Source organism: Staurois parvus, unplaced genomic scaffold, assembly GCF_062004578.1.
Source record: "Staurois parvus isolate SC_StPar_1 unplaced genomic scaffold, SC_StPar_1.0 ptg000025l, whole genome shotgun sequence".
Taxonomy (NCBI): domain Eukaryota; kingdom Metazoa; phylum Chordata; class Amphibia; order Anura; family Ranidae; genus Staurois; species Staurois parvus.
Genome location: NW_028317821.1, coordinates 26,950,647 through 26,964,175, shown reverse-complemented (window position 1 = coordinate 26,964,175; position 13,529 = coordinate 26,950,647).

Below are 13,529 nucleotides of genomic sequence, written 5' to 3'. Positions count from 1 at the left end.
GGTGGGGTAGGCTTCCCTGAAGAGGTGGGTTTTCAGGGTGCGCCTAAAGGAGAGGAGAGTAGGTGATAATCTGATGGATTGGGGCAGGGAGTTCCAGAGGATGGGTGACACCCTGGAGAAGTCCTGGAGGCGAGCATGGGAGGAGGAGACCAGGGAACTAGAGAGAAGGAGGTCTTGTGAGGAGCAGAGTGTGCGTGTTGGGTGGTACTTGGATTTTAGGTCGGTGATGTAGTTCGGGGCAGTATGGTGGATAGCTTTGTACGTCAGTGTTAGGATTTTGAATTTGATCCGTTGCGCAATCGGAAGCCAGTGGAGGGATTGGCAGAGGGGGGTGGCGTAACGGAACGGTTGGAAAGGTGAATAAGTCTGGCAGCCATATTCAGGATCGACTGAAGCGGGGATAGCTAGCGGCGAGGCAGGCCAGTAAGGAGGGAGTTGCAGTAATCGAGTCGTGATATGATGAGGGAGTGGATGAGCTGTTTAGTGGTTTCTGGGTTTAGGAACATGCGTATTTTGGCGATGTTGCGGAGGTGGAGTCTGCATGAGTTTGTTAAAGATTAGACTTGGGGCTGGAAGGATAGGTTGGAGTCCAGAATGACACCAAGTACTCTGGCCTGCGGGGCGGGTTTGATGGTGGCGTTGTTGGATGTGATGGAGAAGTCAATGGGGGGTGGTGTCCGAGCTGGGGGGAAGACCAGAAACTCTGTTTTGGAGAGGTTCAGTTTAAGGAAGTGGAGCGACATCCAGTCTGATATGTCGCTCAGTAGGTGTGTGATTCGAGCGGAGACTGAGGGGGTGAGGTGGGGGGTTGAGAGATTTGTGTGTCGTCGGCATAGAGGTGATAGTTGAAGCCGTGAGAGTGTATGAGTTGGCCAAGGGAGGAGGTGTAGATGGAGAAGAGAAGGGGCCCGAGGACGGAGCCTTGAGGGACCCCAACAGAGAGGGGGAGTGAGGGGGAGGTGGTAGCATTGTAGGTAACGCTGAAAGAGCATTGTGACAGGTAGGATGAGAGCCAGGAGAGAGCAGAATCTCTGAGGCTGAGGGAGTGTAGTTTTTTGAGGAGGAGGGGGTGGTCGACTGTGTCGAAGACTGCGGAGAGGTCAAGGAGTAGGAGCACTGAATAGTGGCCATTAACTTTGGCGGTTAGCAGGTCGTTGGAGAGTTTGAGTAAGGCAGTTTCGGTGGAGTGTAGGGGACGGAAGCCGGACTGTAGGGGATCGAGTAGGTTGTTGTCGTTGAGATGAGAGCTTAGGCGGGTGTAGACTAGGCGCTCGAGGAGTTTGGATGTGAATGGGAGCAGGGAGATTGGTCTGAGGTTGTTCAGGTCATTGGGGTCTAGGGAGGGCTTTTTAAGTATGGGGGTGATGTGTGCATGCTTCAGAACAGAGGGGAAAGTGCCGGAGGAGAGGGAGAGATTAAAGATGTGGGTGAGGGAGCATAGGATGGAAGGGGAAGGAGGTTGTAGGAGTTGTGAGGGGATAGGGTCGAGGGGGCAGGTGGTGAGGCGGGCATCAGAGAGGACCTTGGAGACTTCCTCGATGGTAGTAGGATACATGATGATTGATGCGTGAACACACTTGTATATAATATTTATATGTATTAACTAACCAATAATGAGAGCTGCACTTTTTTTTTTTTTTTTTTTTTAATAAGGCATGTGCAATGTAGTGAGCTAGAACATGAGTCCCTGGCTGCTCTATTTGTGCGTTGGGTTTCCTTTTAAAGTGAACAGCACCATATGTAGTGCATTATGTTTGGGAGATAGGCCCGACAGAAGTGTATAAATGTAACCTAACCATTTTCCAGGAGTGGTTAGCAGGCAACTGCCCTTTAAAACTGGTTTTGTGTGGCTCTAACAGGGTGGTCAGGGACTTTGTGCCCCTCCTTATCCCTAGGTGGCTAACAGGAGGTCTAGCCCAATTCCCTAGGCAGACCTTGATTCGTCAGTGCCCCTCCATGCAACTCATTTCACATGCATGGGCGCCATCTTAGGGCACACTGAGTGCATGTGTGGGAGCAATCTTGGATCAAGTGAGCATGGGCTTCCATCATTTTAGCAGCTACAGCGCATGTTTGGTCACCATTTTAAACTGGTGCAAAGATACTGGCAGCATTTCAGAGGCTCCCAGTTATACATACAGTGTTCCACCTGAGGCAAGCAGTACAAAGGGGCAGCACAACTGGACACGTGGACAGTTTACCTGCTTGGGACCAGTCACAGTGCAAACCCACTAACTATTCAGGAGGGTATGATGACCCTGTGGGGCAGCATGGAGGTCCCTGGGGAAATTAGGCGCACTCTGATGAACATCCAGTCTGTTCCTGCAACCGCAGACATTGTGCTTTTTGCCACTGTGGATCACGAAACAGGAGTTTCACCTCATACATCGGTCAGGACTTCCCCCTAATTTCTGACTTGGGATCAGCATTGTCTGAACAAAGAAGAATTCCCCTGCAAAATATTCTCTCTTAAGAAGGAATTAGGGACATTTAAGAAAAAAAAAAAACACCTAAAAAGGAGAGGACCCACAGCCCCTTGGTTTCCTCTCAGCCATCTGATTCTTCAGACTGATCAGATTTAGAGGATGAGGATGTAACCAGGGCAGATTTTTCCTTGTCTTTGGAAGAAGGTCCATCTGCCACAGTATCACCAAAGAATCATTTCAGTGCTTATTGAGGATGTCCACAAATGTCTTAAATTAGACTCCATAGTGCATGAGGACCAAAGTGACCAGCATGGGCTCTAGAAAATTGAAAAACCTTCTAATACCTTTTCGGTTGTTGCCTTTAGTCAAGGATGTTTTGTACAAGTGCTGGAAATTCCCAGAAAAGGTTTATGATCCTTCTAAGTGCTTTGCGCAATAATATCCCTTGCACGTGGAATTCTCTAAAAAATGTTTTTTCTTTTAGTGATCCTTTGAATAAGCACTTTAAAACTTTACTCGAGGCTTTGTATTCCCTATCTGGACTGACTGACCAATTGTGGTCACCATGGTGTTTTGAGAGACACTCTGAGTATAGTCTGGGCATTTGGTTAGGAACTCTAGAGGTATTAGGGATAGTCCTTCCTTCCAAAGTAAGTTGGACTTGTTTCCAGCAGCCTTATGCTACTACATGGATGGCATGAGTGAAACACTTTAATTGTTGCGTACTGTACTTCTGTCTGTATAAATGTGGAGAATTTTCTGGCTAAAATCTTGGTCTGCTGGGGCAGCCTATAGGAAGGGACTGGAAAAGCTTCCATTTAAAGGTAAATGCTTTTTTGGGAGTCTTTGGTTTCCTATATCAAGAGAATTACAGGTAGAAAGAGTGTGCTTCTTCCCAGTAAAAAAAAAAGAGGGTTTCCTCAGAAAAGCTGGGTCCTTCAACACACAAGAAGTTGTCCTTTCTTTTGCCACAAATCCTGGTCTTCCTGACCCTTTCAACTGGGTCCCAAGTCTCCTTAATGAAGGGGTGCCCACACTGGGACCAGTGGGAGGACATTTGCTGACCTTTGCAAACATCTGGTGCCGTGAGATCTCAGACTCCAGGGTACAAGAGGTCATAATCTCTGGTTACAAACTGGAATTTCAGAACCAGACTCATCTTTTTTGGCCATCAACTGTGCCTATGCCACCTCAGTGCAGTGCAGATTTGCTGAAAGTTGTATCCCAACTTCAGGCTCAGGTAGTTGGAATACAGGTCCCCAGGGAAGAGAATAGTTCCCAAACCAAATAGGGAGGTCAGATCTATACTGGACCTCAAATCATTTAAACCCACAAAGTTCTGGATGGTATATGAGAGGACATTCATAGGGGCCCTTCAACTGGGGGAACTCTTGGCATTGATCGATATGAAGGATGCATACTTAACACACTGATCTTTCCCCACATCGTTCACTTCTTCCTCTTCCCTCAGCTTAGCTACAGCTCCCCAAGTCTGTGCAAAGGTCTTGGCTCTTCTGTTGGCTTTGTTGTGGTCCAAAGGGATTCATTTCTTGGGATACCTAGACAGTCCGCTATTATGGGAAAGGTCAACTTTGCTTTTAAAATGATTTTAAAGGGATTTTGATTGCTATTTTTTCCTGCTCTGTGCAATGGGTTTGCACAGAGCAGCCCTGATCCCCCCTGTCACGATCGCGGCATCAGACCCCAGACCTTCTCGCCAAACTCGTGACCGAAGGACCGGCCAATCCAGACCGCGATGTGACGTGCGTAACAATGCCACACCCAACTGTACCCTACACAGCGATTTTCCAGCTAATGGATTTCAATCTGTGCCGGCAGCCTGGAAGCGCTTATTACTAGGTCGGGTTAATTACGCAACTAACCCTTTCACGCTGCCACCACCCCTTTTTGTACAGAGAAAGGGGAAACTCTCTTTATCAAATATACACTGTAATGGTTGAAATGTCGTCTGTCCAATACGGTCACTGCAGGCCGATTGGGCAGAGGATTAAACAAACACAGTAGCGTCTCTTTAGAGGCAGGAATTAGTAAATTGCAATTAAGCGCTTTAGAAACAGTTTAACACTTTCAGAAAGAAAGATTTATTACTAAAAGAGTCAAACAGGTGCAATAAAATATTTACAGAAAAATATGTAACTAAGATATACATACAAAGAACCATAGCACAGCAAAGAGATATCAGAGAGGAAGTTAAAGGGTTACGTTACTTGCCAATTAAGCCTTAGCCATAAGCAGATCCAAGTTTCAGAGCAAAGGGTCTCCCCAGGGGGTATATTGATGCTACAATTGGGAGATGTCTTCAACTTAACTTTTTAGGTCTGCTAGCCTGTGGTTTAAAGTCCCCCAGCAGGGGGATGGCTCTGAGTAACTGACCAATACTCTGTTTAGGGAGGGATCGTCGGGCGGACTCTGAATTAGAACCAACATCTTCATAATCCATGATATGAAACATAGGGGACAAACTGACTTGAGGAATGTTCATTTAATTCTGTCACCTAAGCTGCTAGGTTTTATGAGGTTACAATCTCTTTCAATTCCTGGGAAAAGCTGCCTTATCTCTGTTACGAGGTGAGAGATTACACATGTTCTGGGGCAGCCAGGCTCTGTCTCTCTTGGGGGGCTTTGTAGCTCTGGGCCCCTTGCTGCTCTACCTGCCAGTGACACTTTCAACACACGCACATCTGTCACTGTGCCTCTCAGGAAGGGAAGGAGAATGAGAAATGAGAGACACAATATATACTCCGTACTAAGATGGAGGTGCCTACAAAATGGTTGAACTGCGTACTTCACTGTGTTTTGCACAGTTTTTGTGACACCCCCTTCTGGGGTTTTCTGCTGGCACTCCTGGCTTCTTCCCCCTGCCAATTGCCCCAATAGCAAGCCACTTGCTATGGGGTCACTGGTGCAATTTTGATCCCACACACAAACAGTGATCGGCCCCCGCCCACAGGCTATGATTGACAGCGGCAGGAGTCAATGGCTTCTGCTGCCTCCATGATCAGTGTGAAGAGAGCCACTGTTCTCAGGCACAGCGCTGGTTCAAGATTAGGCTCAGGTAAGTATGGGGGGAGGGCAGGGGGGCCTACAACACAAGGTTTTTTTATCTTAATGCAGAAAATGTTCTACCTTTTGGAACCACTTTCAGTCCACCCTATAGCAGATTTACTGCTACAGGGCGGACGTTCTTAAGGTGAAGGGGGCACGCGTGTTGCTTCTGCTGTGATTGGACAGAGCAGACGCCGATCAACAGGTGCTGGCTAATGGATGAGTGCCGGAACCCATTGATCATTGAGGAGACTGACAGAATACAGCTCTGCCTATGTAAACAAGGCAGAGCTGTGTTCTGTCAGCAGTGACACTCTACACAAAACAAAAAGCTAGGCACACAGTTAACCCCTAGATGCTTAACCCCTTCCCAGCCAGTCTCAGTGTTTTGGTGCCAAGAGGGGTACCAACACAAACAGTTCACTAGGGGGATCCTCACATCGCCACTCACAAGTATCAAGCCCCCAAGCATTCAACTTTCAGTTGAAATCAACTAAATACATTGCAGAGGCATCAAAATAATATATGTCGAAGGTCAAACCTTTTTTTCTGTTTACAAGAGAAAGAGGGGATCTACTAACTATATATATATATAAGGAAATAAGTATTTGATCCCCTGCTGATTTTGAATGTTTGCCCACTCACCAAGAAATGATCAGTCTAAAGAGCAAATGGTAGGTGTATTGTAACATTGAGAGGAAGAATAGCAACAAAATTTCAAAAGAAATACATGTGTAACAAATTATGCACTGATTTGCATGTTCATGAGGGAAGTAAGTATTTGATCCCCTATCATTCAGCAGGATGTTTGGCTACCAGGTGTCTTTCATATAGGTAACAAGCTGAGATTAGAAGCAGTCTCCTAAAGGGAGTGCTGCTAATCTCATTTTGTTACCTGTATAAAAGACACCTGTCCACAGGAGCAATCAAACAATCAGGTTCCAAACTCTCCACCATGGCAAAGACCAAAGAGCTGTCAAAAGATGTCAGGTACAAGATTGTAGACCTACACAAGACTGCACTGGGCTACCAAACTATCGCCAAGCAGCTTGGTGAGAAGGTGACAACAGTTGGTGCAATCATTCACAAATGGAAGAAACACAAAACAACTGAGTCTCCCTAGGTCTGGTGCACCATGCAAGATCTCACCTCATGGAGTGTCAATGATCATGAGAACAGTGAGGAATCATCCCAGAACTACACGTGAGGATCTTGTCAATGATCACAGTCACCAAGAAAACAATTGGTAACACACTACGCCGACAAGGATTGAAATCCTGCAGTGCCCACAAGGTCCCTCTGCTCAAGAAAGCACATGTTGAGGCCCGTCTGAAGTTTGCCACTAAACATCTGAATGATGCAGAGGAGGACTGCTTGAAAGTGTGGTCAGATGAGACCAAAATTGAGCTCTTTGGCATCAACTCAACTCGCCGTGTTTGGAGGAGGTGAAATGCTACCTATGACCCCAAGAACACCATCCCAACTGTCAAACATGGTGGTGGAAACATTCTGCTTTGGGGGTGTTTTTCTGCTAAGGGGACAGGACAACTGCACCGCATCAAAGGGACGATGGACGGGGCAATGTTCCGTCAAATCTTGGGTGAGAACCTTTTTCCCTCAGCCAGGGCATTGAAAATGGGTCGTGAATGGGTGTTCCAGCATGACAATGACCCAAAACACACGGCCAAGGCAACAAAGGAGTTGCTCAAGAAGAAGCACACTAAGGTCCTGGAGTGGCCTAGCCAGTCTCAAGACCATAATCCAATTGAAAATCTGTGGAGAGAGCTGAAAGTTCAAGTTGCCAAACGTCAGCCACCAAACCTTAAATAACTTGAAGAGGATCTGCCAAGAGGATTGGGCCAAAATCCCTCCTGAGATGTGTGCAAACCTGGTGGCCAACTACAGGAAATGTATGACCTCTGTGATTGCCAACAAGGGATTTGCTACCAAGTACTAAGTCATGTTTTGTGAAGGAGATCAAATACTTATTTCCCTCATGAACATGCAAATCAGTGCATAATTTGTTAGACATGCATTTCTTTTTAATTTTTTGTTGCTATTCTGTCTCTCTGTTACAATACACCTACCATTCGATTTTTAGACTGATCATTTCTTTGTGAGTGGGCAAACATTCAAAATCAGCAGGGGATCAAATACTTATTTCCTTCACTATATATATATACACACACACACACACACACTATATTGCTAAAAGTATTGGGACATCTGCCTTTACTCACACATGAAACTTTGTGGTCCGTAGGGTTCAATATGTTGGCCCACCCTTTGCAACTATAACCGCTTCAACTCTTCTGGGAAGAGTGTTCACAAGGTTTAGCAGTGTGTCTATGGGAATGTTTGACCATTCTTCCAGAAGCGCATTTGTGAGGTTAGGCACGGATGTCGGATGAGAAGGAATGGCTTGCGAGAGAGGTGTGATTCATCACTCCGGAGAACTTGTCTCCACTTCTTCAGAGTCCAGTAGCAGTGTGCTTTACACCACTGCATCCAATGGCTTGCGAGAGAGGTGTGATTCATCACTCCGGAGAACTTGTCTCCACTTCTTCAGAGTCCAGTAGCAGTGTGCTTTACACCACTGCATCCAACGCTGTGCATTGCTCTTGGTGATGTAAGGCTTGGATGCAGCTGCTCGGCCATGGAAACCTATTCCATGGGGCTCTATATGCACTGTTATGTTAATCTGAAGAACACCTGAAGTTTGGAGGTCTTTAGCTATTGACTCTGCAAACAGTTTGGGATGATTTCTGCGCATGTGCTTCTGCATGGGCTGACCCCACTTTGTCATTTTAACTGGCCTATCACTTCGTGGCTGAGTTGCTGTTGTTCCCAGTTGCTTCCACTTTGTTATAATACCGCTAACAGTTAACCGTGGAATATTTAGTAGAAAGGACTTATTGCACAGGTAGCGACCCATTCTTTCACAAATGTTTGTAGAAGCATGCCTAGGAGCTTGATTTGTTTACACCTTTGGCCATGGAAGTGATTGGAACACCTGAATCCAATGATGTGGAGGGGTGTCCCAATACTTTTGGCAATATAGTGTATGCATGTATGTATATATATATATATATATATATAACATACAGGCAGGGTTAGCCATTGTTGGTTGCCTCTGCCGTCAAGACTTTTGGGATGTGAGCTGTTGAGAGGACTTGGACACACTATTACAGTTGGGCATGCCACCAAATTTTGAGTACCCCCATACCTCTTTTGAGTGTCACACCGCCCCGCCCCCCTCCCCTCATCTGCCATGGGATGTTGACTAAAGTTTTACAAAAAAAACACACACACAATCATCTAACTCTTATTAAATATTTTTACTGCAAACCACATTTATTAGTGTCAGTGCATTTTAATGAAAGTGTCCTTGTTCACAAATAGAGGACGCAGAGCCTCACAAATAAAAGCAAAACCATTTTGGATTCTCTAAAATGTGGATGATTTTAAAAAGCATGATGCCCAAAGCTACTGGTGTGCTGCTTTGTCATTTATACTGATGTATTGAAAAAAAATGAAAGCTACTGATCCTTTGCTAATGACAAAACAGACATCTTCACTAAATTCACTGTTTTCAAGTCAACTAAAATACTTATAACCCTTTTCAAAGTACTTGTATCATTATACAAATCCTGAATTAAAAAAGAGCAAGCTAAAATCTTGAATCCTGAGGTAACAGCAGCTTTTCACCAAAGCATGCCCACTTCCACCCATGCAGAGGATTTTGGTTTTCTTGTGTTTGAAACGCATGTCATATGCAAAGTAGATCAAGCACAACCTTTAGTGCGGGTTTTGTACTGAAACACATGCATTTGAGTAATGTTGCATTCAACTGCAAGTGGAGGTGTTCAGAAATTACACTCTACATGCACGCTAAAGCTAGCAGGTCACAGGCAGATTCTGTTACAGAAATGTAGTGTGAGGGCCTGCCAGCATAATCCATGCAATTATATATACACTGCTCAAAAAAAATTAAAGGAACACTTTTTAATCAGAGTATAGCATCAAGTCAATTAAACTCCTGGGATATTGATCTGGTCAGTTAAGTAGCAGATGGGGTTGTTAATCAGTTTCAGCTGCTTTGGTGTAATGAAATTAACAACAGATGCACTAGATGGGCAACAATGAGATGACCCCCAAAACAGGAATGGTTTTACAGGTGGAAGCCACTGACATTTTGTTCCCTACTCCTCTTTTCTGACTGTTTTTCACTAGTTTTGCATTTGGCTAGGGTCAATGTCACTACTGGTAGCATGAGGTGATACCTGGACCTTACAGAAGTTGCACAGGCAGTCCAACTCCTCCAGGATGGCACATCAATATGTGCCATTGCCAGTAGGTTTGTTGTGTGTGCCATTAGGTATCGGCATGAAATGCTTGGACCCATTGTCAGATCCTACGCTGGTGCAGTGAGTCCTGGGTTCCTCCTCGTGCACGTCCATGCCCGGCCTCATGTGGCGAGTGTATGCAGGCAGTTCCTGGAGGATGAAGGAATTGATACCATTGAATGACCCCCACACTCGCCTGACCTAAATCCAATAGAACACCTCTGGGATATCATGTTCCGGTCCATCCTATGCCGCCAGGTTGCACCTCAGACTGTCCAGGAGCTCAGTGATGCCCTGGTCCAGATCTGGAAAGAAATACCCCAGGACACCATCCGTTGTCTCATTAGCAGCATGCCCTGACATTGCAGGCATGCATACAAGCACGTGGGGGCCATACAAACTACTGAGTACCATTTTGAGTTGCTGCAATGAAATATTTCAGCAAAATGGACTAGCCTGCCGCATCATTTTTTCACTTTGATTTTCGGGGTGTCTTTGAATTCAGTCCTCTGTAGGTTGATAATTTTCATTTCCATCAAATGATGAGGCATCCTAAGGTTCCTAACACATTACTGTCAATAATTAAGTTATCTACCACTCAAAGTGTAGTGCTCTCTCACATTAGTGGTCAGTGGAAAAGTACCCCCTTAAGTCTATGGTTACTGAAGTGACTATTAACACTGGTGATCCGTTTAGAGCTCCCTTACACTGGTCCTCACTGAAGTGCTCCATCATATTGTTGGTGAGTAGAGAAGGATCCCTTAGAAAGGTGGCCTGTGTAGGAAAGACCCATTTACATTCGCGGTCAGTGGAAGAAAGCGATGTTACACTGGGAGTCAGTAGGAAAAATGCACCCCACAGATAGATAAAAAAAAAAATGAAGATTATTTGTGCAAGTGATAACATATCTAAGAGGCAAACATTTCTCATTGTTTAGGAACCCCTCGCAACCCTCTGAAGAAACTCTGACTGAGTAAGGCCAAATCTAAAATGTTAGTGTATGCTTTAGAATTCGGAAACATCCAAACTAAAAAAAAATTTGGAGGTGGGTCGATGTGCTCCAGCCCCAATGCCCACTAAAAACTGAAATGTAATTCCATGTGCGGCCTAATGCAGCACAATGGGCCAGTGAACACAAGTATTTCAGTGTTTGGGCTGAGCTTCAGTCCTAAAAGGTAAAGTTGTAAGAGCTACACAAATTTCACTTCTAGCACCTGCAAGATGCTAAATGTTAAATTATTGTTACTGTGGTGGTTTTACATGGTTCTGTGAAAGCAGAAGCTCTCTTCTAGCACGGCCACTTCCTGCCTCTGCTAATAATAGGAGATATGATCACTTCCATTGATGTTCTTACTTCATACAGAATGCTGAGAACAATCTTTTCTCTAACCAACATTGTCCGCAGCTACTGTGCTGCACAAAGTGGCCTTAAACTGCTGTCTGATGGGGTTCCTTATGGCAGCTCGGGCTGCTGTAGCTTCTCTAAGATTTTGTCTTTCCTCTTGTTATCGGAGTCAGAAGAGGACTCATTGCTGCTCTAGTGCTTCTGCCACATTCCTGCATAGATGCCTCCCTTAGAAAGGAGCTTCTTATGTCTGAAAGCAAAAAAGAACATAGATGAAAGGATTTGTTTATTAAAATAAAAGCCTAATTTACCCTTTTTCAGTCAGTCACATCCTACCATTAATATAAAGTACATGGACACAAAGGGGCTGATTTAATAAAACTGAAGAGTGCACTATCTGGTGCAGCTGTGCATGGTAACCAATCAGCTTCCAATTTCAGCTTGTTCAATTAAGCTTTGACAAAAAAACAAAAAACAAAAACTGATTGGTTTGTATGCCCAGAGCTGTACCAGATTTTGCACTCTTCAGTTTTATGCAAATATGCTTTCTATGTGACAGTGTTGCTCCTTCATGATAAGATAAGATTGGTGAATGTCACCCTAGGACAGTAAATGTGTTACTGGCAGGATCACTAGATGAAAATAATGGTAGGGGAGACTAAAAAAGAAAACTGTTAACTCTTTACTGACAACTTTACACATATCAGTGGGAGCACAGGGGTGGGGCTTTATTCCATGCTTTCCCATAACTACAGCTGTTTTGTGTAGGGAGTGGGCTCATTTGTGCTTTCCCTGCACTTTGACTGCATTGTCACCAATGCTCCATGTCACAAGGTCTGGAGCAGGAAGAATGGGCTTCCAACCAAGTGATCACTGTGATAGACAATCACAGTGATCACATGATTGAAAAGTCTTTGAAAGACCTCCAGCATTAGGATTTCTTGAGGGGTTGGCAGAAAGGGATAAAGAACTAATTAATTAAGATCTCCTCCATCAGTACAGCTCCCCCAGTACAGATCTCCCTTCCCACCAGTACAGTTTCCCCCAGTGAAGAACACCCCCTCCCAGTGCAGCTCCCCCTAGTACAGGTCTCACGCCCAGCAGTACACAATCCTCCACCAATACAGCTCACCCCAATACAGATCTCACCCCAACAGTACCCCCACCAATACAGCACCCTCTAGTAAAAATCTCTTCCACCCAGCCCTAGCGCACCTCCATGCATATCCCACCCCGTTCTTCAGTACAGCTCCTCCATGAAAGTCACTCACTAGACCAAGCATTTCAGAGCACGTGCATGTACACTCAAAAACTAAGAATAATGCAAAATATCTCCTGCTGGCCCATGCGTAAGAAAACAGGACCAGCCAGTAGATTTATATATGGATAGTAGGATAATTGTAGGTGGATATTTAGGGCTAGTTAGAAGTGTTAGAAGAAATAATGTGAAATATTTGATGGATCCATTTCTGCTCTGTATATTTTATGCATCAAAATTGTAATGCTGATTTGTGTAATTTGTAAGGATATGGCTTTCCAGTGTAGTAACCCTGGTAATAACTGTCTAGGGATTTTTTTATATAACTGACTCTTCAGTAACTTTAAAAGCTTACAGAAATTAATTACCATCCTCACAATATGCAGTAACAATATGTTATTTATAAAATGGCTGTAAATTTATAATTAAAATGCAACACTTGAGCTCCAGCTCAGTGATTTTGCCTAGGCTCAGATAATGTCAGGAAAGACTTATTCCATCTCCTTTTCTCCACTGATCAGCCTACAACATTCTAACCTTGTAGCAGGTTGAAAAGCAGATGTTTGGTCTGTGTCCCACATTTGTGGTCATAGCCAAGACACCAGCATTAATATGATCGAGTCACCTCTGAGTCAATGTCTGAATTTAGGAAGTAGATACTGACAATGAATGGTGACTGAACCAAGGTGTCAGAAGAACATATTGTCAAGATGAGTACTATACTGTCTATGAGACATAATAAATACCTGCACATATTAACACTTGGATGCACATGACATGACAAAATTAGATTTTGCTCCCTTCTTATCCTCAAGACCAACCGGAAAGTTAGGATAAAATGCTAGTGGAAGCACAGAACAAAGATGTAAACTTAAATGTCCTAACCCTTCCCCACATAAAGTAGAATAGTCTTCTCCCATCAAAAAGAAATTGTATTTGTGTACCCCCCCCCCCCAATGCCCAGTCAGCCTGTCAGTAAAGTCCACCTCATGCAGCTTTCTGGAATCAGTGGCACCAATGCTGCACTGTTCGAGAATTCAGAGCAGAGTTGCCACTCTGATGTAGGCTATTCCTGCTTGCTCTACAGC